General features: G+C 40.0%; 1 long non-coding RNA gene across 1 annotated transcript in view; it reads left to right on the top strand.

Moving 5' to 3' along the window:
* Nucleotides 1-417: 417 nt before the first annotated feature.
* The window catches only part of LOC148146598 (uncharacterized), a 52,452-nt gene continuing 26,063 nt past the window's right edge, over nucleotides 418-26,806 (top strand). The window contains exon 1 of the long non-coding RNA XR_015760625.1: nucleotides 418-508. This is a non-coding gene — a long non-coding RNA (uncharacterized LOC148146598). The remainder of the gene's footprint in view (nucleotides 509-26,806) is intronic.

Consider the following 26,806-nt stretch of genomic DNA (forward strand, 5'->3'; position numbering starts at 1 on the left):
AAAACTTTCTCACTTGTTGGAATGTATTCTAAAATATACCTTCAATGTCTACCACTGCATTCCTATTGATTATTTCCTTCTATCTCTTAACATAATTTGTCACTTCACTTCAACACACACATATATACATTTTCACCTTCATTTACACAATGTACTCTTTATTACAATTTATTTATTCATTACAATTTAGCCTTTTATCATTGGAAGCATTTAAATCAAACCTCCTCAAAGTCAATGGTTTCCTAAAGCTCAACAAGGATGTGTCTGAAGTGGTAATAAAATGTGGGAACAGAATGTGAGAGGTACTATTACAGGAAGTGGTTACATCAGATCGAGCAATAGATGTTTGTTCAATTTTGCCATAGGCTGCAGTAGTTGGATTTGAGATCACAACAGGCTGTGTCATTCTGGGTGAATGTCGGGGTGAACTGAAGTACCAGGAGGAATCAGAAAGGACAGGAAATCTCAAACCAAAAGTAAAATAACAAGTGACAGGTAGTGTGGAATGGTAAGCAACTTATTTGAAATAATATAGAAGATGAGAACATAAACAAAATAATTAGGGATAGGCTATTATTACTTGGGTGACCTAATGATAACTATAGGGAGCAACTTTCAATATCTTTCATTACCCAATCAATATTAAAGTGAAGTTATAGTGGTGAAGTAAGAGGTTTAATCAGTATTAGATATAATGTTTGCAAGCATTTCAAGGTAATCCTGCCCACACTTGGCAGGTAGCTGATACTGCAGCAATTAATATTCTTTATATTATGCCAGTGAGGTGTGAAACAACATATTTCAAAGTAGTTTATCACAGGTTTGGCAGTAAAGAAAGTAAACAACCTACTAATACTGGAATATGTTTACATATCCAATGGACAAGCCATACAATCACTGGGTAATCACTTAAATTGATCTGTCATGTTAACAGAAAATACTTTAAATGTTAAACTCACTATTCAGCCACTGACATTGTGCTATAGTGTTTAGCCATAATCAAGGTTTCCATGTACCAAGTAAGGAAATTGACAGATGTGTAGCCAAAATATTCTGTCTCATGTTCACTTTATACCTCTAGTGGTGGGTAGTGGTACAGTATCAATGAGTCCTGGTGGTCCAATGCAAAAATATGGAACTGTATTTGTAATACTTACTACACATTTGACAATTACATCAGTATTAGGTATAATGTTTGCAAGCTACTTTTACTATTGGCAAAAATAAATGCCTGGTTTATACAGGCAATGGGCACAGTATCAATCTTCATTTTTACAGAAGAGGCTATGGAAAGATTGGAGCCAGTGCAAAAAAGATTTGTGAACTTCTTATCAGAACTAGGAGATTATATCAACAGGAAATGCTAACAGTCTTGTGCTCCTTCCTCCAAAAACAAGAAAAGGAGACTGAGTTGCGAGAAGTTTAAAATTATAGATAGATTCAATAGAGTAGACATAGAATCAATTGCTTAGATTTTTGTCTGAGTCAGATATGCAGAGTTGGGGGAATTCCCGACTGCATGAGCCTGAGGTTCAAAATGGCTGCCTGGGTGTCAGATGATATGTCTGCAGGTGCAAGCTATGTCAGTAACTGGGGAGATGCCAAGTGGGGAGGTGGGCTGGGCTCGGCAGAAGCCTGCCTTGGGGCTATACCCTTAGGTCTAAAATTATAAAATAAAAAATAAAACATAAAACATCACCAAGAGAGCAGTGAGCCTTTGGAATTCACTTCCACAAAAAGCAATTGAGGTCAAAACATTGTATGATAACAAGGAAGAGTTGGATATAGCACTTGGGGCTAACGGGACCAAAGGATATGTGGAAAAAGCAAAAGCAGGCTACTGAGTTGGATGATTGGCTAGAATCATACTGAATGGTGTAGCAGGTTTAATGGCTGATGTCTGTTCCTATTTTCTACGTTTCTATCCATGGAGCCTTCACCCCGCACCCTCCCTTCACTCATGCCAACTCATGCCTTGCACTCATCCCCTTGCCCCCTAGACTTTCCAAGTCAACCTGTGCCCCATGGCCCATCTTGGTCCCTACATAAACTTATCTTCCTGTACCCACCCCCAATGGGTCTTTATTTGCCCCATGCCAATTTTGTGCCCTGAATTACAATCCACATGCCCAATTACCCATTACCCTTTAAAAACCAAATGAAATGCAGATGCTGTCAATCAGAAACAAAAATAGAGATTTCTGGAAAAGTTCTGCAGGTCCAGCAGCATCTATGAAGCGAAAACAGAGTGAATGTTTCGGCTTGAGTGACCCTTTCTCAGAACGGTTCTGAGGAAGGGTCACTGGACCTGAAACATTAACTCTGATTTCTCTCCAAAAATGTTGTCAGACCTGCTGAGCTTTTCCAGCAATCTCTATTTTTGTTAGCATTATCCTTTGCCTTGATTGCTACCAAACCAATTCCCCTACTATTTTTCATGGGCAGATCTCAGAATCCTTGTAGAGGTCAGATAAAGTCATGTTTTATAATATAAAGTTCTATTGGTCTATTGTGTACTTCACTGTTTAACAAAAAGCTCATTCACAAGAACCCATTTATTACATTTATATTCCTCCAACTGCAGCTCTGGAGCTGAGCCGGTGCCTGATCTCTGGCATTCCTCTGAGTGCCAGCAGCCTGCAGCATTTCTTCCTCAACCCATCTGTAGAATTGTCACAGTGAGGTGCTCACCAGATCCCACACTCTCCAGACGTCTTGTTGCCCTTGAGATGCCACTAATAGAGCTGGTGAGGGTGCAGGAGGTAATCTTGGCATATCCTCTGAGGCCTTGGTAGGATAGTCTCAGACCATAAGACCATAAGAAATAGGAGTGGGAGTAAGGCCATTTGGCCCATCGAGTCCACTCTGCCATTCAATCGTGGTTGATGGGCATTTCAACACCACTTACCCGAACTCTCCCCATATCCTTTAATTCCTTGCGAGATTAAGAATTTATCAGTCTTTGCATTGAAGACATTTAATGTCTTGGCTTCCACTGTGCTCCGTGGCAATGACTTCCACAGGCCCCCACTCTCTGGCTGAAGAAATGTCTCCTCAGTTCCATTCTAAATTGACTCCCTCTAATTCTAAGGCTGTGCTCACGAGTCCTAGTATTCCCACCTGACGGAAACAATTTCCCAGCGTTCACCCTAAGCCATGCAGTATCTTGTAAGTTTCTACTCAATCTTCCCTCAACCTTCTAAACTCTAACGAATACAATCCCAGGATCCTCAGCCATTCATTGTATGTTAGGCCTACCATTCCAGGGATCATCCGTGTGAAACTCCGCTGGATACGCTCCAGTGCCAGTATGTCTTTCTTGAGGTGTGGGGCCCAAAACTGGACACAGTATTCTAAATGGGCCTAATCAGAACTTCATAAAGTCTCAGTAGCAGATCACTGCTTTTACATTCCAACTCTCTTGAGATAAATGACAACATTACATTTGCTTTCTTAACCATGGCCTCAACTTGCAAGACAACCTTTAAGGAATCCTATACAAGCACTCACAGATCCCTTTGTACTTTGGCATTATGAATTTTCTCACTATTTATAAAATAGTCCGTGCCTGTGTTCTTTTTTCCAAAGTGCAAGACCTCACATTTGCTCATATTGAATTTCATCAGCCATTTCCTGGACAATTCTCCTAAATTGTCTAAATCTTTCTGTAGCCTCCACACCTCCTCAGAACTACCTGCCTGTCAGCCTAACTTTGTATCATCAGCGAACTTCATCAGAATGCCCCCAGTCTCTTTGTCCGGATCATGTATATATAAAGTAAACAGCTGCAGCCCCAACACTGAACCCTGTGGGACACCACTTGTCACCAGCTGCCATTCCAAAATAGAACCTTTTATACCAATTCTCTACCTTCTGTCAGTCAGCCAATCCTCAATCCATGCCAGGAGCTCACCTCGAACACTATGGGCCCTCACCTTACTCAGCAGCCTCCTGTGAGGCACTTTATCAAAGGCCTGTTGGAAGTCTGGGTAAATAACGTCCATTGGGTTTCCCTGGTCTAACCGACTTGTTACCTCTTCAAAGAACTCAGAGGTCAGGGAGGCAGCTTGTAGGGGAGTTGGGCATTTTCTCCACAGAGGGTTTAGGATGGCTGGCGAGAACCAACGAGACAAAAGAGGGAGAAGTCATCACAGTTAGAAGTAGTGTGCACTGATTGAGAGTCACCTAATTTGAGAGTTGCTGTTGAATGAAGATTAGTACCTTCTGGTTTGGAAGGATGTGAATGTTTTGGCATTCTTGCAGCAGTGATCTCAATCTTCTCCTGCAAGGAGTGGGATTCTCTTCTCATAGGGAGGAGGTGAGTAAACAATGTTGGGCTCCCTGCACCCCTCTGGGCTCTCTATGTCCTGAAATGGGCTGAGTTCTCCTGTTAGTGAGAAACAGGGGATCACTGAGTGAGGGCATCTTGAGAGGCACAACTATTACTGCTGATGCCAGTGGGGAATAGGTGGTGAGAGGAGGTTGGGGGAAGGTGGTTGGCATGCGAGAGACTGTGGGAGGATGTTGTGTGCAACAGTGAAATTGGCAGAGCTGGATTCTTGGTGGGAGGCAGGTGCAGTAGTGGAGAGCGCGGTGGCAGAGACGAATGTGGCACTTATTCAGGTGGAGTGGAGACGGTCATTGACTTTCTTGTGGTACTGCTGGCCATTCCTCCACAGCCAGGAGGTGGCACTGACCTGGATGGCAACTTCAGACCAGACTGGCAGGGTCTGGTGGCACAGCCTCCTCTGCTGGTCCTCCAGGCAAAGGACCCCATTGGAGTAGAATTAGACTATTTGGCCCATCAAGTGTGCTCCACCATTCAATTGTGGCTGAGATGTTTCCCAATCCCATTCTCCTGCCTTCTCCCATAATCCTTGGTCCCCTTACTAATCAAAAAACAATCTATCTCTGTCTTAAAGTCACTCAATGATCTTGCCTCCACAGCTCTCTGTGGTAATTAGAACCACAGATTACCCATCCTCTGTCTGAAGAAATTCCTCCTCATTTCAATTCTAAAGGGTCATCCCTTCACTCAGAGGCTGTGACTTCTATTCCCAGATAGTCCTACAATTGGAAGTATCTTTTCCACATCCACTATATCCAGGCCTCTCAGTATTCTGTAAGTTTCAATCAGATGCCCCCTCATCCTTCTAAACTCCATTGAGTACAGATCCAGAGTCCTCAACCACCCCTCAAATAACAAGCCCTTTATCCCTGGACCAGGGAATGCTTGTTATGTTCTTCACACAGTCCCCTGCCCCTCCTGGGTTATCACCAATGACAAAGGGATAAAGTGCTCAAATGAGTATTAATTAACCACTTAGTGGCCTCAACTGGAAGCAAGGCAGAACAGACATTGTCCCATGGGCTTAACAGAAGTGGATGCTAGGAGTTTCCTTCCCGTCTAACTGTATGCAACCACCACCGAACTCAACATGGAGTAGGGTACATGATTCCACTCATGAATTTAAACCTCTGTGCTCGTATTACATTTATTAAAAAAAACAAAACCATCTACATTGCCCCTGCACCATCAACATTTTGCCACTTAATTACTCCTGCTGCTACCCTTTCACAGATCTTCCTCATTGTTTACTGTGATTTCAAGGAGTTAAAATGGTGGTGAATGAAGACCCACTAGACTCCTGTCACATGTTTGAAAACTCTTGACATCATTGCATCCCAAATGCAATTTATTCAGTGTATGGGAAGTCTGCTATGCCTTGTTCTGATGGCCAAAGTAACCACCAGACCTTCCTAATCCAGTCCCCATCTGACCACTTCACTTGTTCTTCCCACCATAATCTTAAAGTTATCTAAAACACTTCATTCACAACTCAAACTGCCCAGCAGATGTCAGAAAAACACTTACAAAGTAATTTGAACCGAATCCGTTTAGTTTTATTTTGTATTAAAGTCATGAGATTTCCCCATCAGTCTCCTTTGGATTGGTTATGTTAAACTGATCCCCTTGATTTTATTTTGCAAAGGGAGAAGTTGTGCAGCAAAAATAAATTCCAAGATTGTTCCATTTGTGGTATTTTGTACTTCCTCGAAATAGCAACGTTATAGACACATTCAGGCCAATGTTGCTCTGTAACCTTTGTAGTTCTGCTGGCTTGGCTGCTGGAGCACTTCCACAAAGATGCAATGGCTGGAGGCCTTCTGAGATTCAGGAAAAGCCATTTCAAGTAGTGTAAACAAAACCATGCCCTTCGTAACCTCATATCAGATCTGAATTTGGAGTGGACACTCCCATCATTGGGTTAAAATAGTCGAAAAAATATTTAATTTCACAATACTCGCAGCCCTCACCCTGGATACTTAGTATTTTCCTAAAGGCAGAGGCAAGGTAAGGCCGAAGATGGTGGGTTGAGGAAATTTAATTGATATGGCGGATTTATTTCTAAAATTCTGCTCACCTTGAAATACAAATTGACATACATAAACCATACCTGAAAGTTGCCACCCAGGTAAATAGTGCGGTGAGGAAGGCATATGGCGTACTGGCTTTTATTGGTAGAGGAATTGAGTTCCGGAGTCCTGAGGTCATGATGCAGTTGTATAAGACTCTGGTACGGCCGCATCTGGAATATTGTGTGCAGTTTTGGTCGCCATACTATAGGAAGGATGTGGAGGCATTGGAACGGGTGCAGAGGAGGTTTACCAGGATGTTGCCTGGTATGGAAGGAAAATCGTATGAGGAAAGACTGAGGCACTTGGGGCTGTTTTCACTAGAGAAAAGAAGGTTTAGGGGTGACTTGATTGAGGTGTACAAGATGATTAGGGGGTTAGATAGGGTCGACAGTATGAACCTTTTCCCGCGTATTGAGTCGGGTATTACAAGGGGGCATAGCTTTAAATTAAGGGGGGGTAGATATAGGACTGATGTTAGGGGTAGGTTCTTCACTCAGCGAGTCGTTAGTTCATGGAATGCCCTGCCAGTAACAGTGGTGGACTCTCCCTCTTTATGGGCATTTAAGAGGGCATTGGATAGGTATATGGAGGATAGTGGGTTAGTGTAGTTTAGGTGGGCTTGGATCGGCGCAACATCGAGGGCCCAAGGGCCTGTACTGCGCTGTATTCTTCTATGTTCTATGTTCTATGTTCTATACCATTTCTTTGTTTCAACTCTATTTATTAGTATTGCTGCTGTCCTATATCTTTAATTTCTTACCTCAAACTTTAGTATCAACATTTGCAGTAAATTACTGTTCTGAGTCTTTACAACTGAGTACAGTAGAACCTCGATTATCCGAACGAGATGGCAGGGACTATTTTGTTCGGATAATTGATTGTTCAGATAACTGGAAACAAGTGGTAATTTATGGGTGCCGGTTATCCGAACATTTCTCGGTTATCCGCCAATGCACGCCATAATGCTATTTAACCAATAACTGCGCTATCATAAACAAGCGGTAATGTGAGTGCTGGTTATCGAACATTTCTCGGTTATCCAGAAATGCATGCCATAGTGCTACTTAACTGATAACCGAATGCTGAGTTGCTTAATGCCGTTTTTACGGGACTTTGAGATCTTGTTCGGATAATCCAAAATTCAGATAATTGATGTTTGGATAATCGAGGTTGTACTGTATTCCTTCAGATTCACCTCACATTATTGGGACGGTAGGTTTGTTGATACCTATGACATTAAACATTTACTCACACATGTACCAACATATAGATGGAAGTTTTGATGCAAAAAATTCTGATTTGGTAAAGATTTGATGCCAGCTATTGATACTTATGTATGAACAAGCAAATATACAACTTAGGAGCAGGAGTAGGCCATTTGGCCCCTCAAGACTGCCTGCCATATAATAATAGTGTAGCTGATCTGATTATTTCACATCCCTGCCTATCCCAATAGCTTTTGGCCATCTTGTTTATTGATAATCTGTTGAGCTCTGGCTTAACAACATTCAAGGACTCTACTTCCAACACTTTTGAGGAAGTAAAGTCTAAAGACATAAAAGCCTCTATGAGAAGCATTTTCTCCTATCTCTGTCTTAAATAGGAGACCCCTTATTTTTAAATAGCGATACCTAGTTCTTGATTCACCCACAACAGGAAACATGCATGCTGTGAGGAACTCTCAGGATCTTATATGTTTCAATCAAGTCACTTGTTATTCGTCAAAACCCCTGTGGATACCAGCTGAGCCCGTCCAACCTTTCCTCATCAGATATACCAGGAATTGCTTATTGTAATACTGGGTAATCAGTCCAACATAGACTGTTGCAAAACGGTTCATTAACTTCCATTTCTAGCTCTTCAAGCACATCATGCACATTGACAGGAATGGGGGACTGAAAATTGCAAATTCTTCTTCATGGTGTCTGATTTCAGATCATTTTTATTGAAATCCCTTTCTCAGTTCGATAATTTTGCTTATTTATTACTCTGTGGTGACAGCTCATTGAATTCCAACTGTGTTGCTCATGACTCCAACCAGGGAAGATGTGCCAAATTACTTCAGGCATATTGCATTTCCCACAGCTGGACTCAAAGGTTTCGTATCAAATGTTGTTTATATTTTTCCGTCTATCTTGTTTCTTTTATTAAACTAGTCCAGGTGCTCTTGCCTCCTGACTCCCCAGATCATTACCTTATTTACAAGGTGCAAGGAGTGTGGTGGAATACTCTCCAGGGCGGAGGTGGGGACTGCAGATGCTGGAGATTAGAGTCAAGATTAGAGTAGCGCTGGAAAAGCACAGCAGGTCAGGTAGCATCCGACGAGCAGGAAAATCAATGTTTCGGGATTTTCCTGCTCCTCGGATGCTGCCTGACCTGCTGTGCTTTTCCAGTACCACTCTAATCTTGACTGGAATACTCTCCACCTGGTTAACTGCATCTCCAACATCACTTGAGAAATGCCTCGGGATGTTTTATAATTTTAAAGGATGTATACAATTGTAAGTTGCTGCAGTTTTGGTTAATGTAGTAGTCATCAAGAAAGTAAAGGTTTGAAGCCATTCAAAAATAGCTTTCTTCTTCTACTCCATGAACTATTAGACCTCATCACCCAATTCTGAAAAGCAATCCCTTACTTACCCTCTGCACTGAATACAACCGAGTTCATAGTGATTTCGAGAGCCTTCCACTAGCTGGTTAAATTGCTGGTGGTTGAGACTTATTCCTCTAAAAGGTGACAGCTTTAGTAGCCGCATACATAACATAATTCATTTTCAATGCTTCAGTTAAACTATTTGATGGAAAATATAGCAATAACTAGAAGACATTTGGTTTGGGCTAGTAAAAGACAATGCAGTCTTCATTTTATCACCGTTGCAACTTTCCTGCCAACCATGCATGGTGCCTCATCTGGCTTTGCATTTTTTGTCCAATAACATCTAGAGGTCCAGAATTATTAACAAGATTAATTGTTGATGTCTCTAATCCATACCAATTATACGAACTAACTAAAAAAAAGATTAATGGGAGGTCTGCTGTTAGAAGTGCTATTAAACGGCACTTACTCAGCAATAAGCCGCACATTGACGTTCAGTTTGTGTTCTACCAGGGCCACTCAGCTCCTGACCTCAATTCAGCCTTGATTCAAGTATGGATAAGAAAGGATAAGTAGTCCAGAGGTGAGGTGAGAGTGACACTAAGGCAGTATCTCACCTCATGTGGCACCAAGAGGTCCTGCCAAAGTTGAAATCAATGAGAATCAGCTCCAGGACTTCACTGTAAGGTCAGATACTGGAAAGTGCACAATTTTACAGATGAATGGAGTAGCTAGTGCTCACAGCAAGACCTGCAATAACATTCAGGCTTAGGTTAATAATGGCAACTAAGATTGGTGCCACAATGATCATTTCCAGGAGAAAAAAAAACTGAAAGAACTGAGGATGCTGAAAATCAGGAATAAAATCAGTAATTGCTGGAAATCAGAAATAAAATCAGTAATTGCTGGAATATCAGCATCTGTGGAGCGAAAGGAGAGTTTTCCAGTGACCCTTCTGCAGAGCTGATAATCTGAAATGTTAATTTTGCTTTCTCTCCACAGATGCTGCCAGACCTTTGCAGTTTTTCCCGCAATTTCTGTTCTTTTGCAGGAGAGAGTCTAATTAGCTCCCACTGATGTTCATTAATATTGCCGTCATCAACTCCCCCTATCGATATATAGGAGTGACCATTGACCTGAAGTTTAACTGGTAACCATATCCATACTTTAGGATGGCTGACTCAGTTCTCAAGTTCTGAGAATCTATTCTCCATCCACAAGGTACAAGGAACATGGTGGAATACTCTCCACCAACTTGGATTTGTATAGCTCCAACAAAACACACGAAGCTCACCTTATCTCAGACAAAACAGCTTATTGAGCAGCACTTCATTCAGCACCGGAAAAAGTAACTCCCTGCACCACCAGCAGCATTTAGCTGCAGTGTACACCATCTACAAGGTGGACTGCAATAACCCCTTTGATAACATCTTCAAAACCAATGACTCTATCAACTGAAAGAACAACTGCAATGTGCAGACTTCAACTTCTCTTCAAAAATCACGTCCATTGTTATCCATTGGAATATACTTCTGTCCTTCACTGTTCCAGTGTGAAAAGTCCTGGAACTCTGCACTATGGCGTAGCTATACCAGATGGACTGCAGCAAATCATAAAGGTGGCCCACCATTGCCTTTACAGGGACATTAAATGCCAGACTTGCAGGAGGTCTACATGAAGGAATGAATATTACAAAAGCACGATATTATTACTTATATATTTTAGACTCTGTGATATTCTGACTAGCCTACATACTAATGGACAGACTAACTTCCCATACCTTTGTTTACATGGAAAAACATTGTTCCATGAAACTGTAATGGTTGTATTGAGAATTCTCATATGGAAATAATTCTATCAACATCCACTGGGTGGTGCTGTGATTACTATGTACCTGGGATCTGTAAGCTTCTTGCAAATCTCACCTTCACAAGCAGTTGGAAAGTTCAGGGCTCTGAGAGAGAATCAAATACTCTCAGCATTCTTGTTGAAATTGGCTTTTACACCAGAGAAAAAATGTCTAAACACACTTCCTCAAAAATAGAATTAAATTCACAAAGAAACACTGCAATTTTTGCCCATGAATTAAAACCAACGAAAAGTGTTTTAGCAGATGAATACATTTATAGCATTGTTCACATCATGACTTAGGGTAGAATGAACTGTGGTTGGTGCCTATGATGCCCATTGGATTGGATATTTACTTATTCATAAAGTTTTCTACTTTCTTGCATGATTTTGCGTATTTGTTGAGGTAGAGCTAAGATTGAGTGTCCTTCAGTCTGGTGAGTCTTAGATTGGACTCAGGCTGCCAAGGGGCAGGTTTGAATATTTAGACAATGAGATAGACATCACCAATTCTTTACCTCATTCCTCCTCCAGCTCATGGAGATTTCGGGTGCCCTGAATGCACTCCAATCTCCTGTACCTATGTATTTTTTTGCTTTTTTTCTCCCTGTCTCCCCTGTCCCTTGTTTTTTATTACTGTCCCCTTTCTCTCTGTTACACTTTCCTTACCCTTACTCCTTCAGCTCTTGCAACTCTTGCCATCTGTATTTTGTCTTGTGATCAGCAAGAGTTGCTTTTACCCTTGACAATCTCTCACAATGTGACTAGAGTTACAAATGGAGGTGAGTAGGAAGGAATGAAACACTTGAATTTAAATAGCATCATTTATTTATTTATGACATCTCAAAGCATATTACAGTCCTCAGCCCATTGTTGTGACGTAAGAAACATGGCAGCCAATAAGCAGCTCCCAAGGGATGCCTGTATCTTTGTGATGTTGATTGAAGAATTGGCCAGAACTAAGGATACTTGCTCAGCTCTTCCTCAAAGTTAGTGCTCTGGCACTAATTTATGTCCACCTGAGAGCAGTTGAGTCTCAGTTGAACATCCCTTCTGGGAAACAACACCACCAACTCCACGGCACTCTCTCACAGCATTGTACTAGAATCTCAGCCCTATATCTTGTGGCCAGACCACATTTGGAGCATTATGTTCAGTTCTGGGCACCTTATTTAAGGAAGGACATTAAAGCCCTGGGCAGAGAGTGAAGGAGGTTTACGAGATTGATACCAAAAATGAGGGATTTTTAGATACAAGGAACATGGAAAACTATTTTCCTTGGAGCACAGAAGATTAAGCAGTGACCTTGTTGAGGTGTTCAAAATTATGAAGAAATTTAACAGGATAAAGAAGGATAACCTGTTTCCACTAGTTGGTATGTCACTAAGTAGGGCTCATAATTTTATGAGCTGGAAGTAAGATGAGGTGAAACTTCTTTACTCAAAGAGTTGTCAGGATTTTGAAAAAGCTGTCTTGGGAGAGTGGTGAAGGCAGATTCCACAATAGGTTCCAAACGAGAGCTGAATATATATTTGAAAGTGATTAATTTAGAGGGCTACGGAGAATGGGACTAGCTGGGTAGTCCTTTTGGGATCTGGAACAAACACAATGATTTGAATGGCTTCCTTGTAGTAGACTCACCAACTTTAAAGACATTTAACTGATCATTTGATAAACATATGGATGATAATGGAATAGTGTACGTTAGATGGGCTTCAGATTGATTTCACAGGTCGGCGCAACATCGAGGGCCGAAGAGCCTGTACTGTGCTATAATGTTCTATGTTTTGTACTGTAAAATTCTCTAAAACTTTATGAAGACTCTGCCATATCTACTACCAGTCACCTTTAGCCAGTGACTGCTAAACACAATGGGTGTGAAGAGGTAATTGTTTATAATGTGCAAGGGATTAACATCAAAGCTAACTGAACGATAAAGATTAGCAGCTGCTGCAAACTTAAAGAAAAGCAAAAATGCTGAAAATATAAAGCTTGTCAGGCAGCATCTGTGGAGGGAAAATTAATATTTCAGATAGATGGCCTTACATCAAATTATTTACAAACTTTGATTAAGTCACCCCTACGTCTGAGTTTCTGTTAAATTCTGAGACCCAATACTTTGATCTTATCTGGCTAACCAAAATGCTTTACATTGCAAAATAATTTTGTGGAGTCCTTGTCTGTACCAAACCCACCATATGAGGAAAACAAAATTGAACAAATATTCTAAATGAGGCCTGAGAAAGGACTGTTAAAATAAACTGGTGTGTTTAGATATATATTGAATTGTCTTGTAAAGACATCTTAGCATGTCATTAAATTTAGCCATTGTGTGAATTTCTAGTTTTTAATTCATTTGGTTTAGAATATATCCAATAGTTTTGGGAGTTAAAGTTTTAAGTATTGAAAATGGAGGCCACTATTTAATTAGTTAATGCATTTTTGAATTAATTGCCTGTTAATTAATGTTTAGTCAATGTTGATTTTAGTTTCTGTGTTTCAACAAAATATTTTAAAATGTGATAGCTTGACTTTTTAATTATTTCTGTCAGTCACCATAAGAACATAAAACATAGAAGTAAAAATAGGCAATTCTGTCACTAGGAAATTAATCTTTATTTAAAAGTTATTGGGCTCTATGGGGATTGTAACACTTCACACATATTCTCTCTGCCAGTCTTAACAGATGGATTATTTTGTGAGTAAAGATTAAACAGACTGGACCTTTGTTGCTGGCGTTTAGAAGAATGACAGGTGGTCACACTGAAATATCATAAAATTCTTACAGGGATCAGCAGAATAGATGTGGGAAGGATGCATTCTTTAGATAGAAGGCATAGAGCCAGGAGACTCAGAATTAAGACAGGCCATTTAGCATTGAGATGAGGAGGAATTTCTTCACTTGAAGAATGAAGAAGCTTTGGAATTCTCTGTGCCAGAGGGCTCTGGAGGTTCATTGCTGGATTCAAGTTTGAGATCAATAGATTTCTACATATTCAAAACAGCAAGGGACACAGTGAGAATGCAGGAAACAGGATTGAAGGGGAAGATCAGCCATGATCTATCGAATGGTGGAGTGGGTTCAAAGAGCTGAATGGCCCATCACTGTTCCTATTTCTTATTGTCTGAATGATAAATGGATATTCTAGTTTTCATATTGTGCACTTTAACATAACTATGAAATTAATTACCCATGGGATAGTGCTGATACTTCTCTCTAATCCCAAACCATGAGAGGTATGTTGGCAGAGTAGTCCAGTTTAAATGTTTAACTAATTGCTGCTAACTGTTCTGATCATCCAATGAGAGGTAACCTTGCTTCTAGTTCTTGTTTTCCTATTCGCTTTTTCTTTCAATATATTGTACTTGGCCTGGATCTTGCTTGAAAAATGCATCTGACAGATAGTATACTTTTTGTTCATCATATTCTCTATCTCCCTCTTCATCCAAGGGAGGCCTGTTTTTGATGCACCTACCTCTTGCCTTGTAGGTACCTTGGCTGTTCCTGAAATATCATTGCAATTTGGTCTGTTACAGTTTTTCTGCTCAAACTTTGGTTCCATTTTATCTTGGCTGGATTTCCTCATTCCACAAAAGTTATCTCTCTTCAAATTTAGAAATTTTACTTTTGATTGTTCCTTGCTTTTCTCCCTTACTCATCTAAGCCTTATAGTGAGCATCCTTATCCAAATGTTTCCCACAGACAATTGATTCTCTTCATTTCTGAGCAAAGGATCCAACAATGCCTCCGTCCTAGTTGGAACAAGACCATATTTATCAAAAAGGTCCTGCTGAACATATTTCAGAAATTCCTCACCTCCTTTAGCTTTAACATTCTCCTGGTCAGTATTTTCAAGAGGCATGACCATCATTATCTTCTCAGGCTAATTAAGGTGGGCAATGCAATGCACCAGCAACCAAATGTGGGAACAGATTTTAAACTTGCAGGAAGACTGCTCAGCCATCCACATAACGATGTAGTTTCTTGAAGATTAATTTGGGAATGCAGACATTCTATTGTGACTGCCACTAGGATGCCACAGATACCACCGCAAAGGTTAACATCCCACTGACATGCTGACTTTCATGTAACTTTTGTAACCAGGACAGGTTTAAGAGATGTGTCAAGGTATAGGCACACCATAAAAGAACAGCACCTATGTGTGCATAGTAGAAGCACTTTGTGATTTTTTTTTGCAAATGTTTTAAGTTCACATTGGAACAGGATTCATGGCTCCTGCAGTGCCTTATCTCTATAATCAGATCTATTCTAGTCTATTTTCATGGATTGGTGTGATCTGTAGACTCTGTTGTCAGGATATCTCTTCCAATTTGGTGCTGTGCTAGTATGTGTGTCTCTTTCAACTTGTTCTGCTGCTCCTTCCTTTCCTTCACCATAAGGACATGAATGAGTTAGTTCAAATTGAATGCCATGATAGAAAAGCAAAAGAGTTTGCAGCCTGAAATGGCTGATAAGCAGTTTCCAGAATCATTTCTCAACACGAGACTGAGAAAGAATCTTTGCAGCTGCCCACACATGTTATTTCAGACTAAGATTTACACAAAATTCATGAAATCAATTACTTCATAGTTTAAAAAATCTTGCAGATTGTTCTTTGTTTCTACATGCTTATGCCAATTTCAATTCAATTACTTGCCTTGATATTTGCATAACTACATCTGTTTGGGAATGGCCTCATCTTTTCCAGCAGGCAGTTCTATTGGAACTTAGAATGTTCTTTATTATGATGTAACTTTGACTTCTTACTGAAATTCTCACGATTTACATTGAAACTCCATTACCATTGTTCCCTACAAATCAAAATCAAAGATTAGATGGATGAGTCGTTTTTAAGTTTTGATTTACAATAACAAGCATTCTTAAATCTACCTCATAAAATTGCTCTGCATGAAAATTATGTGAGAATTTATTTGATGAATAATGTGAATTTTTTTTATTGCAATTTGGTGTTACCGTTAAATATTAATTTTGATAGTGATGGCTAAGAATGAGTTACAGTACAGATCCTTGAACCAACTTATCCTACTTGCCTTGTGACTCAAAGCAATGTATCCTGAGCAGGTTGCAGTGTCTCAGCCCTTGTGGCTGGAGCACAGCCATCTGGATTTGAGTTTTCTTATTATATTTATAACCACCATCCATTACCCATCCTTTGTTACCTACCTGCTTGTTTTAATTTTGATAGTACTAACTCTTGCCTTATTTGATTTTAAATTTAAAACACTATTCATAAGGACATCAAAAGGTACAATAAACTTTACAGCAGTGTTACTATAGCAACACTATTAATATTCAGTTCTAACACTCCAGCAGAAAGAAAAAACCCATCAGATCCAATCTCTTTGTATTTCAAACCATAGCTTTGTAATTTTAGTGAAACATTAAACATTTATTTCAAATACTGTAACATTTGTAATGCAGAAAAATTTCCCTGGTATTAACAGTGAACATTTTGAAAATGTTCTCAATTATATATATCGCAAATCAGCCCAACATCTTGTGATTCTTGACACTCCATCTAATACATTATTTAGTTATTGACATTAATTGTTTAAAAACAAATCTATAATTTGCACTCTTTATTATGAGGAATAAGTCTCAAAGATGACCTGCTGAGAGATAGTTTTTGTGTATATACATATGCAAAGTGACGTCACCATTGTCTGCTAATTGGCATTTGTGGATGCCATTCTTCAGCAAATGGTCATAAAGATCAAGCAACTGTTGATGACTATTTGACACACCTAACATATCACTCCACTCATAGAACACCATATTTACTTCCACACCTCCATCATAGCATCATTTGCCTTCAGTGATAATTTTCGAGATTTTGCCTTAAAAAAACATAGGTATTAATACTTGCTACTGTGAAGATCTTTTTGACGTCATTAATGAATTTGCCTTCTACCAATAAATACATACGACTTGTAACAAATCCAATCCTCCAAGATCCCCTTGTTAGTGAAGATTCTAAGCACAGTTTAGGACTCCCTTGGGAATGGCTTGCAATGGTACAGAGACCAATATTTGTGAATCTGCCTGGATCTATTGTACTGGAGAACTAACCAAAAAACAATTTCTTGTCATGTTTCAGTCATATGATTGCAGTCATTTCTCTGTTTGCCACATCTGACTTCCGATATCAGGACCTGTTGAGTGATTGCCCAGAATCAAGGCATTACAAGAATAGGCAAAGCTGAGGGAGCTCTCTCCCAGACCTGATGTTTAACATTAGGAGACTGGACTGTCTGACAGAGATCATCTGAGGTAATTTAAAAGGAAGAGTTGCATAGAGATGTGAGACAGGTTTTAACTATCATTGCAACAAAATTTCCATCATGCACAAGACTTTAGTAAACACCACACACATCTTTTAATTTTTCATTATTTCGGATTCTAGATGAGAAGGTACCACATTAAACCAAAGGAAATTGGGAAGGAGATGATGTAGTTTTAAAACGAGTTACTGGAAATCATTGTGAGTTGCATTTACACTGTATTCTTGTTCAAGCAGTGACAGAATATTGTGAGACTCATTGGCAAAACAGGTGTGTGTTCAGGATAGTTCTACCCAAAGACAGTCAGTTCCTTGATTTTTCAATAATCACCAGTTGTATAGGTCAGGAATGCTTAGCACGATTGCTGGTTGATGCTGGTAGGAAGACAGCTTGTGTGTAAACAGTACAGCGGCAGAAATCTTCCAGACTCTAAAAAGACAACAAGGTCTCTTCCTTGCAGTGAAGTAACAAAGAATTGGAAGGAGCTAGTTACCGTCACTCACCATTTACCTGTAAGCTGCTGCCTGTAACCTGTGACTGAGAGATTAAACAATTAGTGCGCCAATTGTTCTGTGTCTGCAGTAAAAAACTAACAGGATTTGGAAAGAAGCTGAAGATTGGAGATCAGAAGGACTCAGAATTATGTGACCATAATTCTGTAAGCTTAAGTTCCTTATGGCTAAGGGTGAGAGTTGTGAAAGTACTAAATTGGGGGAAGATTAACCCGAAACGTCGATTCTCCTGTTCCCTGGATGCTGCCTGACCTGCTGCGCTTTTCCAGCAACACATTTTCAGCTCTGATCTCCAGCATCTGCAGACCTCACTATCTCCTGGAAGATTAACTATCACATATAGAATCAAATATCCTTTATCTTTTATTGTCAAAGTTTTTACCATGGCTGCCTTTAATGGCACCATCTTAGGTCCAATATTGGCAGAAATTGGGGAATGTAGTTCACGTGTGTGCGCGCGTGCGTGTGCGTGTTTGTGTGATCTTGATTAGAGTTTAGCATCAACATGTTCCTGTGAAAATGAAGGAAAAGGGTGGAAAGATTCAGGAACCTTTGATCACAAGAGAAATTGTGAGCTTAGTCAAAAAGGGAAAAATGGCATATGTAAGCTTTAGGGAACTGAAGACAGACATACCCTTGAAGAATACAAAAATAGCAGGAAAGAACTCAAACAAGGAATTAGGAAGGCAAAAAGGAGCAATGGAATATCTTTGGCAAATAGGATTAAGGCAAATTCCAAGGTGTTTTATATAGATATAAAGAACAAGAGTGTTGCTTTGGAAAGGTTATGATCACTGAAGGACAAAGTAGGGAATTAATGTGTGGAACCAGAGGAAGCGGATAAGGTTATGAAAAGCATTGAGGTAGCTAAGACCCCAGGAGCTGATGGAATCTATCCCAACATGCTGAGGGAGGCAGTTGAGGAAATTGCTGGGGGCTTGCGTGAAAATTTTATATCCTCTTTAGTCACAGAAGCGGAACCAGTGGACTGGAGAATAGCCAGTGTTGTTCCTTCGTTTAAGAAGAGTAAAAGGATATTCTGGGAAATTACAGGCTGATAAGCCTTATGTTAATGGTAGGGAAATTATTGGGGAAGATTTAGGGATAGGATTTACTTAAATTTGGGAAAATATGGACTTATTAGCAGTAGGCAACGTGAGTGGTCATGCCTCACAGACTAGATTGAGATTTTTGAGGAAATGACAAAAATGATTGATGAGGGCTGTGCAGCAAATGCTGTCTATATGATCTTTAGCAAGGATTTGACAAAGTCCCTCATGGCAGGCTCATACAAAAGGTGAAGTCACATGGGATCCACAGTGAGTGGTAAGATGGATATAGAACTAACTTTGTAGAAGACAGAGAGTAGTGGTAGAAGGGTATTTTTCTGACTGGAGACTTGTGACCAGTGGTGTTCTGCAGGTATCAGTGCTGGGATCCTTGTTGTGTGTATTATATATAAATGATTTCCAGGAGAATGCAATTGGCCTTATTAGTAAGTTTATGGATGCCACAAAGATTGAGGGAGCTGCAGATAGTGAGGAGGATATCCAGAGGCTACAGCAGGATAGATAAGAGAAATTATTAGAGTTTTAATTCTGGACAAATGCAAGATGTTGCATTTTGGAATATCTAATGCAGGAGGGAAGTATATAGTAAGTGGCAGAACTCTTAGTAACATCAACACACGGGGGATCTAGGCATGCAGCTCCATAGTTCTCTGAAAATGGCAACATAAATAGATCAGGTGGTCAAGAAGGTATATAGCATGCTTGGATTCATCTGTTGGAGCATAGGGTAAAGAAATTGGGAAGTTGTGTTGTAGCTGTGTAGAATTTTAGTTAGGCTACATTTGGAATATTATGTCCTGTTCTGTTCATCACACTATCAGAAGGATGTGGAAGCTTTGGAGAGGGTACAGAAGTGATGTAACAGGATGTTGCCTGTGTTGAAGGGTGTTAGCTATGAGGAGAGATTGGAAAAACTTGGTTTGTTTCCACTTGAACACCAAAGAATGAGGGGGCTACCTAATGGAGGTTTACAAAATTATGAGAGATGCGGATGGAATGGATAATCTGTGTCTTTTTCTCAGGGTAGAAATGTTCATTACCTAGAGGACATAGGTTTAAGGTAGAAGGGAGTAAGTTTAAAGGAGAGATGAGAGGCAAGTTTTTTTTTAACATAGAGGATGATAAGTACCTGGAATGTACTGCCAAAGGAAGGGATGGAGGCGAATACAACAACAATATTTAAGAGGCATCTTGACAGATATATGAATAGGCAGGGGTTAAAGGGATACAGACCTTGTCGAAGCAGAGGGTTTTGAGTTTAGAAAGGCGTCATGTAATAGAATCATACAGTCATTGAGACATACAGCATGGAAACAGCCATTCGGTCCAACTCGTCTATGCCAACCACATATCTTAGAAAATCTAGTCACATTTGCCAACATTTAGCCCATATCCCTCTAAACCCTATCTATTCATATATCCATCCAGATGCCTTTTAAATGTTATAATTGTACCAGTCTCCACAACTTTCTCTGGCAGCTTATTTTATACACGCACCACCCTCTGCGTGAAAGTTTCCCATTAGGTCCCCTTTAAATCTTTTCCCTCTCATCTTAAACCTATACCCTCTGTGTACAGAATTGCACATAGTATTCCAAAAGTGGCCTAACCAATGTTTTGTACAGCTGACCTCCCAACTCCTATACTCGATGCACTGACCAATGTTGGCACAAACTTGGTAGGATCCGTCGTTGTGCTGCACTTTTCTTTGTTCAAAGAAGAATGCAAAAGCGATTGAACTGTGTTCCCCTAACATTACTTTCTCCATGCATTAACATCTCTTTTCATTTATCTATAGCTGTCTGCCTGTGTGTATGGCAGAATTTAAGAAGGGGTTGTGTTTCAATGGGACAGTTATAAGCTGATCATTCATATTTTGTTCGTCTGTTGTTAGAAATGATTTATTTGTAATGGATAATAATTTCTTGTTAAGTTGGAAATCAGTATTTTCTGTTAACCTGAGCTTATCAGACAGGAGAATTGGGAATTTGGAGTAACGTTTGTGATGATCCTAGGAGTAGTGGGATTCAAGCGTCAACACGTTTACTCAGGATGATTATGACAATTTTAGACATTTATTTCAATGCTATACAGTATGTAGTGACATCCATGTGTGTAAGTAAGAAAGCCATAAGGCAGCAATGTCTGGATACCTAATTTTTCTTTCGGAAAAATTAGATCTACTGAAACATCTTCTAACACAAGCAAACTCATTGCTGCTCACTCTTCCTAAAACTCTTTCTCATCAGCTGGATCACTTAGGCATAAAAATCACAAGTTTATCTTCATTTCATACAAGAAACCTGGTTCCAGACATCTTCCCACTCAATAGAGAAATATTTAAAAAGAAAAGTATTAAAATTAGCAGCAAAATGACAGCTTATATAAAGACCAACAAAAAGGTTTGGAAATATGATAATAAACAACTCTATTCCTTAAAAATGATGGTTCCCTCTACCATGCAATAACAAAATACATTATTGCTTTTAATAATTCTATGCTGATGTCTATTCCCAGGGAAATTTGTTTGATCGAGACATATAACACTGAAGTCATGCTGGTGAAGAGGGAATTGCCGTATGCTCTTTCAAAGTTCAATGGATATGTGGATGCCAAGAATACAACCTTGGGCTGGCATGGTGACTCAGTGGTCAGCACTGCTGCCTCACAGCGCCAGAGACTTGTGCAATTCTGTTCGTGCAGAGTTTGCACACTCTCCCTGCGACTGCGTGGATTTCCTTCGGGTGCTCTGGTTTCCTCCCACAAACCAAAAGTGTGCAGGTTAGGTGGATTTGCAATGGGAACTGCAGGGATGGAATGGTTCTGGGTGGGGTGGCTCTTTGAAAGGTAGGTGTGGACTCAATGGGCTGAATGGCCTGCTTCCATATTTTCAGGATTCTATGATTCTGAGAGTATGACCTTCTTGATGCTCTAGCACTGTACTATTAAAATATACTTTGCAGCCTGCATCTGGCTCTTAGGTGTCGGTGTTTAACTTTCTGTCTACTTTTGCCTCAAGTAAAATTAACTCAAATAAATTATTTAAGAATACATATACTGTAATGGAAGCATTTGCTTCCTTACTTCAAACCAGATATTATAATTACTTATTCATGTGCACATTTCTGTGAAAATATTTAAAACCACATGTTGTTATTATTGCTGTTGAGAAATTCGGGACTCTTCAGAGATCCAATTTCCCATTAGAAAGATCTTCATGTTATCTCAGTAAATTGTATCTGTGAAATGCCGTCCTAGTTTCTAATGATTAGATCCATATCAAAGTATTCTGAATAACTTAAGTCAGATTGAAAATGCTGCTTACTATTAAATCCAATTTACCCTTCAGACACTGCTGGATGTAGGGAATATTGTTATCCATGCTGAGAGAAAGCACCAGTTACAGCCCAATTTTTCAAAAGCCCAGTGGTGCATGATATAATGTATTTGCCAAAAGTTGTGTTTGTCAGAAAATAATTGAAATTTATAATTTCTTAAATATGGCAGTGTTCTTCTTTAAACAAGAAACAGTGATTAAACTGACTTGTCATAACAAGTGCAAACGCAAAAGGAAGAGGTAATATGATATGATTTTTTTTCTGAAAAGGATCATATAACTCACAGAACTAAGTAACGATGCAGCACAGAGGAAGTCCCTTTGGTAAAGCCAACAGATTAATCCCACCGTTCTTCTCTCCTTCCCCGCCCCCACTTTGCATTTCTTTTCATCTCAAATGTTAGTTCAATCAATCTTGAAAGTACTTCTAGTACCATTTCAAGCAGCTCATTAGCTATCAGAACAACTTACAGCATAAACGAGCTTCCTCAGTTCACTTCTGCTCCTTTCCACAATCAACTTAATCCTGTACCTTTTGGATGACTGGCCTTCCTGTCACTGGAAACAGCTTCTCTCTATTTACAAGAGATCTGGGTGTCCTGATACATGAATCATGAAAAAGCTAGTCTCCAGGTACAGCAAGTGATTAAGGAGGGAAATGGAATGTTAGCTTTTATTGCAAGGGGAATGGAATATAAAAGAGGGAATTTCTATGGCAGAGTCTTGGCTAAGACTGCACCCGGAATATTGTGTTTAGTCTTGGCCTACTTGATGGGAAAGGATCAAATAGCTTTGAAGCAGTTTGGAGAATGCTCACTTATGAAGCAATGGATTGTATCTTCATGGAACTCGAGGCAAACCTTTGTGAGATGATAAAATTCCTACCTCTGAGCCAGGAGGCCTACATTCAAGCCCCATCTTGCTCCAGTGTGTGTCATAACATCATTGAACAAGTTGATTAGAAAGCATCTACAAGATCTTGAGTGGGTGTAATTGGGTGGATAACAAACTGATGTTTACTCTTGAGGACAAATGAGATTTAGCGGTCACAGTTTTGAAATAAGAGCTCTCCCTTTTAAAATGGAGATGAGGATGTTTTTTTCTCTCAAAGGGTCTTTGGTCTGTGAAAATCTCTTTTCCAGGAAGCAATGGGAGCACAGTCATTGAATTTATTTGAGATGGAGTTTGATAGCTTTTTGATAGACAATGGGCATGAGGGTTATGGGTGGTCAACAGGAAAGTGGAACATGAGACCGCTACAAGATCAGCCTTAATCTTATCAAGCAGCAGGACAGTCTCAGATGGCTTAAGGCCCACTCTGGTTAAGTGTCACATTTCCATACACTCAACATAATCATCCATGACTTTGAATATCTCCCTCAAGTCTCTTTCCAACTTTCTTTGATGTAAGATGAGTAACCCTAGCTTCTTCTTCGCTCCATTTAACAGAAGTTCCTCAGCTCTGATGCTGCAATTGCAAATCAAGGTCTTCACATCCTTCATGGGTGGCACGGTGGCCCTGCTGCCTCATAGCATCAGGGACCAAGGTATGTTTCCAGCCCTGGGCGACTGTCTGTGTGAAGTTTGCACATTCTCTCCGTGTCTGCGTGGGTTTCCTCCGGCTGCTCTGATTTCCTGCCACAGTCCAAAGATGTGCAGGTCAGGTGAATTGGCCATTCTAAATTGCCCATAGTGTTAGATGCATTAGTCAGAGGGAAATGAATCTGGGTAGGTTACTCTTCGAGGGTTGGTGTGGACTTGTTGGGCTGAAGGACCTGTTTCCACACTGTAGGGAATCAATCTAATCTAACCTTCATAAAGCACAATCCCTGGAACTGAACAAAATGGGTAGAATTTATTGGCCGACTGGAGGTGATATTGAAGGTCGGGTGATATTTAAACAGGTGAGAAGAGGTGGTTTGGGCATCTACCATTTTTCTGCTTCCACCCACTTGAGCCTGCAGTGTGGATGGCTCTCCTGCCCAGATTCCAACTGAGGTCCTTCAATGGGCAGTTATGGAGAGTTTTTTTGGCACAGTGACAGTGAATCCAGATGTTGAGGCTGATGCTCTAGGGACTTAGGTTCAAATCACACCATGACAATGCTAGAATTCAAATTCATTTAATAAATGTGGAATTGAAAACTAATCTCAGTAATGTTGACTGTGAAACTGCTATCAATAAATTGGTCAAGTATGATTTCCCGTTCACAATCATTCTGATTCTCTCTGATAAATTTGAATTTAACAAAGTATACTGCCACAACTTCTTTAATAATAGTATCAACATTCCCTGTGATAGATGTTAAGCTGTACTTCCCTGTTTTCTGTTATGGAAAACCCATGTGGTTCCCTAATGTTCTCTGGACAAGAAATTCACCATCCTTACCAATACTAGGCCTACACATGATTCCAATGTGGTTAACTCTTAACTGCTGGCCTCAATGCCCTCATCTCATAAATGACTCAAACAAAAATTAGCTGAAGTACTAACGAAGAATAGATTCCTTCTCATTTTATCTTTCGAATGCTTCTGCCATCCTTACCAAGCCGCTGTATTGTGAAGAATGACCTTAATTTAAAATAATTAGAATCTCTTAGGGTTAACCTTTCCTCTATTCGTTATTTTTACTGGAAGTATAGATGCAATGGGAATCACTGCTCTATAGTGAAACACAAACTGAAACAACAGTATTTTTGAGAACAAAAGCCAGGTTTTTATATCAATTTAATATATTTTAAATACTGTAAATTCATCCACTGAAGCAGAAAAGGTGAAGAGGCAATTTCAAATGATGTAAAGCTTTTGAGAAAGTAAAGAGGAACAGGCTATTTCCTCTGAATCAGTAGCTTATAACATCAATTTATGATGTCATTAGGAGAACAAAGAGAGAGATTAAGGAAAATCTATTTACAAATGACATTGTTAGAGCAGGGAATATTTTATCACAATGATTAGTTTAGTAAGGGATCTTTGTTTAAGCTAAAACTTTAGCATTTTGTCGATGCAGGGCTGTCAGGAGGAGCAGGGAATTCCAGGGACAAGTCAATGTAGAGATGATGGTCTGAATAACTTCCTTCTGTAGTGTATATGCCTGTGATTCATCAAGCATATCCTTTGGCAAGAGACCGTTTTATATTATTTGCTTTGTTTATTTATTTCATAAACATAACTTGTTGCTAGACATTGTCAATGAAGGAACATACAAGACTGCTATTGAATGATCCTACTAAATGCTCACAGCATCCCTGCTTTGCCTTGCCTTGCTTTGCGTGGATCCTCCCAGGCATTGCGACTTGCTTCATAATACCTCGGACTTGCAAAACTGTTTAGCACAGAAGCACACTCAGGAAACTTCTTGTTGTCAGCAGTCCTCAGTCAAGTCAGAGAAGGCAGCCCTCAGTCAGGAGCTGCCATGACAATAAGTCATTTCTGTCTGACGATATTTGTCCATTTGGCCGCTTGTGGGTCAAGGTACTCTCCCCTTAGTAGTGTTGAGGGAAATGTTGAGTGGCAAGATCACCCATCTTGGCTCTTTCTGCCCAGATGTGGGCTGCTTTCTCCTGGAATGAGAGAAAGGGAGGGATTGAGTGAAATGAAAGTGAGCGGCACAATCATTAGTGAGTGAGTAGGTAATGCAGAGAGCACGCTGGGTTAGGAGGTCAGTGTGGTTAGGGGTGAATTGGGAAGATGTTGCAGGCAATGGTGGTAGAACATGAGTATTGGTCGAAGTGGGTGCAGTATCAGTGTGAGGTAACAGAAAGAAGATGGAGGAGGTCATTGATTTTCTTCCTTCACAGTTGGGCATTTTGTCAGAGACCAGAGACCACATGATTTAGGTGGCAACATCGCACCAGGCTGACACAGTCAGCTGGAGAACCTCCTGTGTTCGGCCTGGAGGAAGAGAAAGTCTGTTTTTGGTGCCACCCCGTCAACCAGGACCTTCTGCAGCTGCCTGACTGCAATGCATGGTGCCAATTTACTCTTTTCTGCCCTGTCTGGGGCAAATGCGATGAACTATCAGGGCAGCTCTAGACTGGTAGTTCTTGTCTAGATGCACAAAATTGTTATGGAGTCCAGGAATGCTGGTCTTTTCTGTCAGTGGCAAATTGCTTTGGGTATGGTGAAGGTTAGAATTGGGCTGACGTCAGATATGAGGAGCACCATAGGGCTGGTGTTGGTCATTAATGAGGTGAGTTTGAGATGATAGTTGTGAAAAATCTCAATAGGCCTCATGGAAAGAATCTCTCCATGAAGCTCACCAAACTCACCACTTAGTCAAAAAGGCATAGCATTCTGCCCACTGTTTTAAAGGATTGTATACAATCTTTCTCATGGCCTTCATTTCAGCTTTTAGCTAAGCCACCTTAGGAAGCCATGATTGTTGAAACCTGTTCGAATTATTTCTTTCAATGTTTACAGCTCAACTAATTGAACCACAGCACAAGCTGTCCAACAGTAACAACCTTGTCTGATAAATTGAGAATTGAAGCATTTCAGACGTTTTGAGGTGGATGCAGTTTAAAAAAGGAAAAATACAAGCAGATTGCTAATAAATTCAGCTGCACAGTTAGATATTAGATTCTGCATTGATCTTTTGATCTTACATGAAAATGTACCAATTAAGATTCTACATATTTATCAAAATATTCATGACCTTTCCTCTGATTAGCACATTGGCTTTTATGATAACATTTTTAAACAGTTTGAAATGGCTTTT

Source organism: Chiloscyllium plagiosum, unplaced genomic scaffold, assembly GCF_037043375.1.
Source record: "Chiloscyllium plagiosum isolate Xiang-an unplaced genomic scaffold, Cpla_swu_hap1 HiC_scaffold_20, whole genome shotgun sequence".
Taxonomy (NCBI): Eukaryota; Metazoa; Chordata; class Chondrichthyes; order Orectolobiformes; family Hemiscylliidae; genus Chiloscyllium; species Chiloscyllium plagiosum.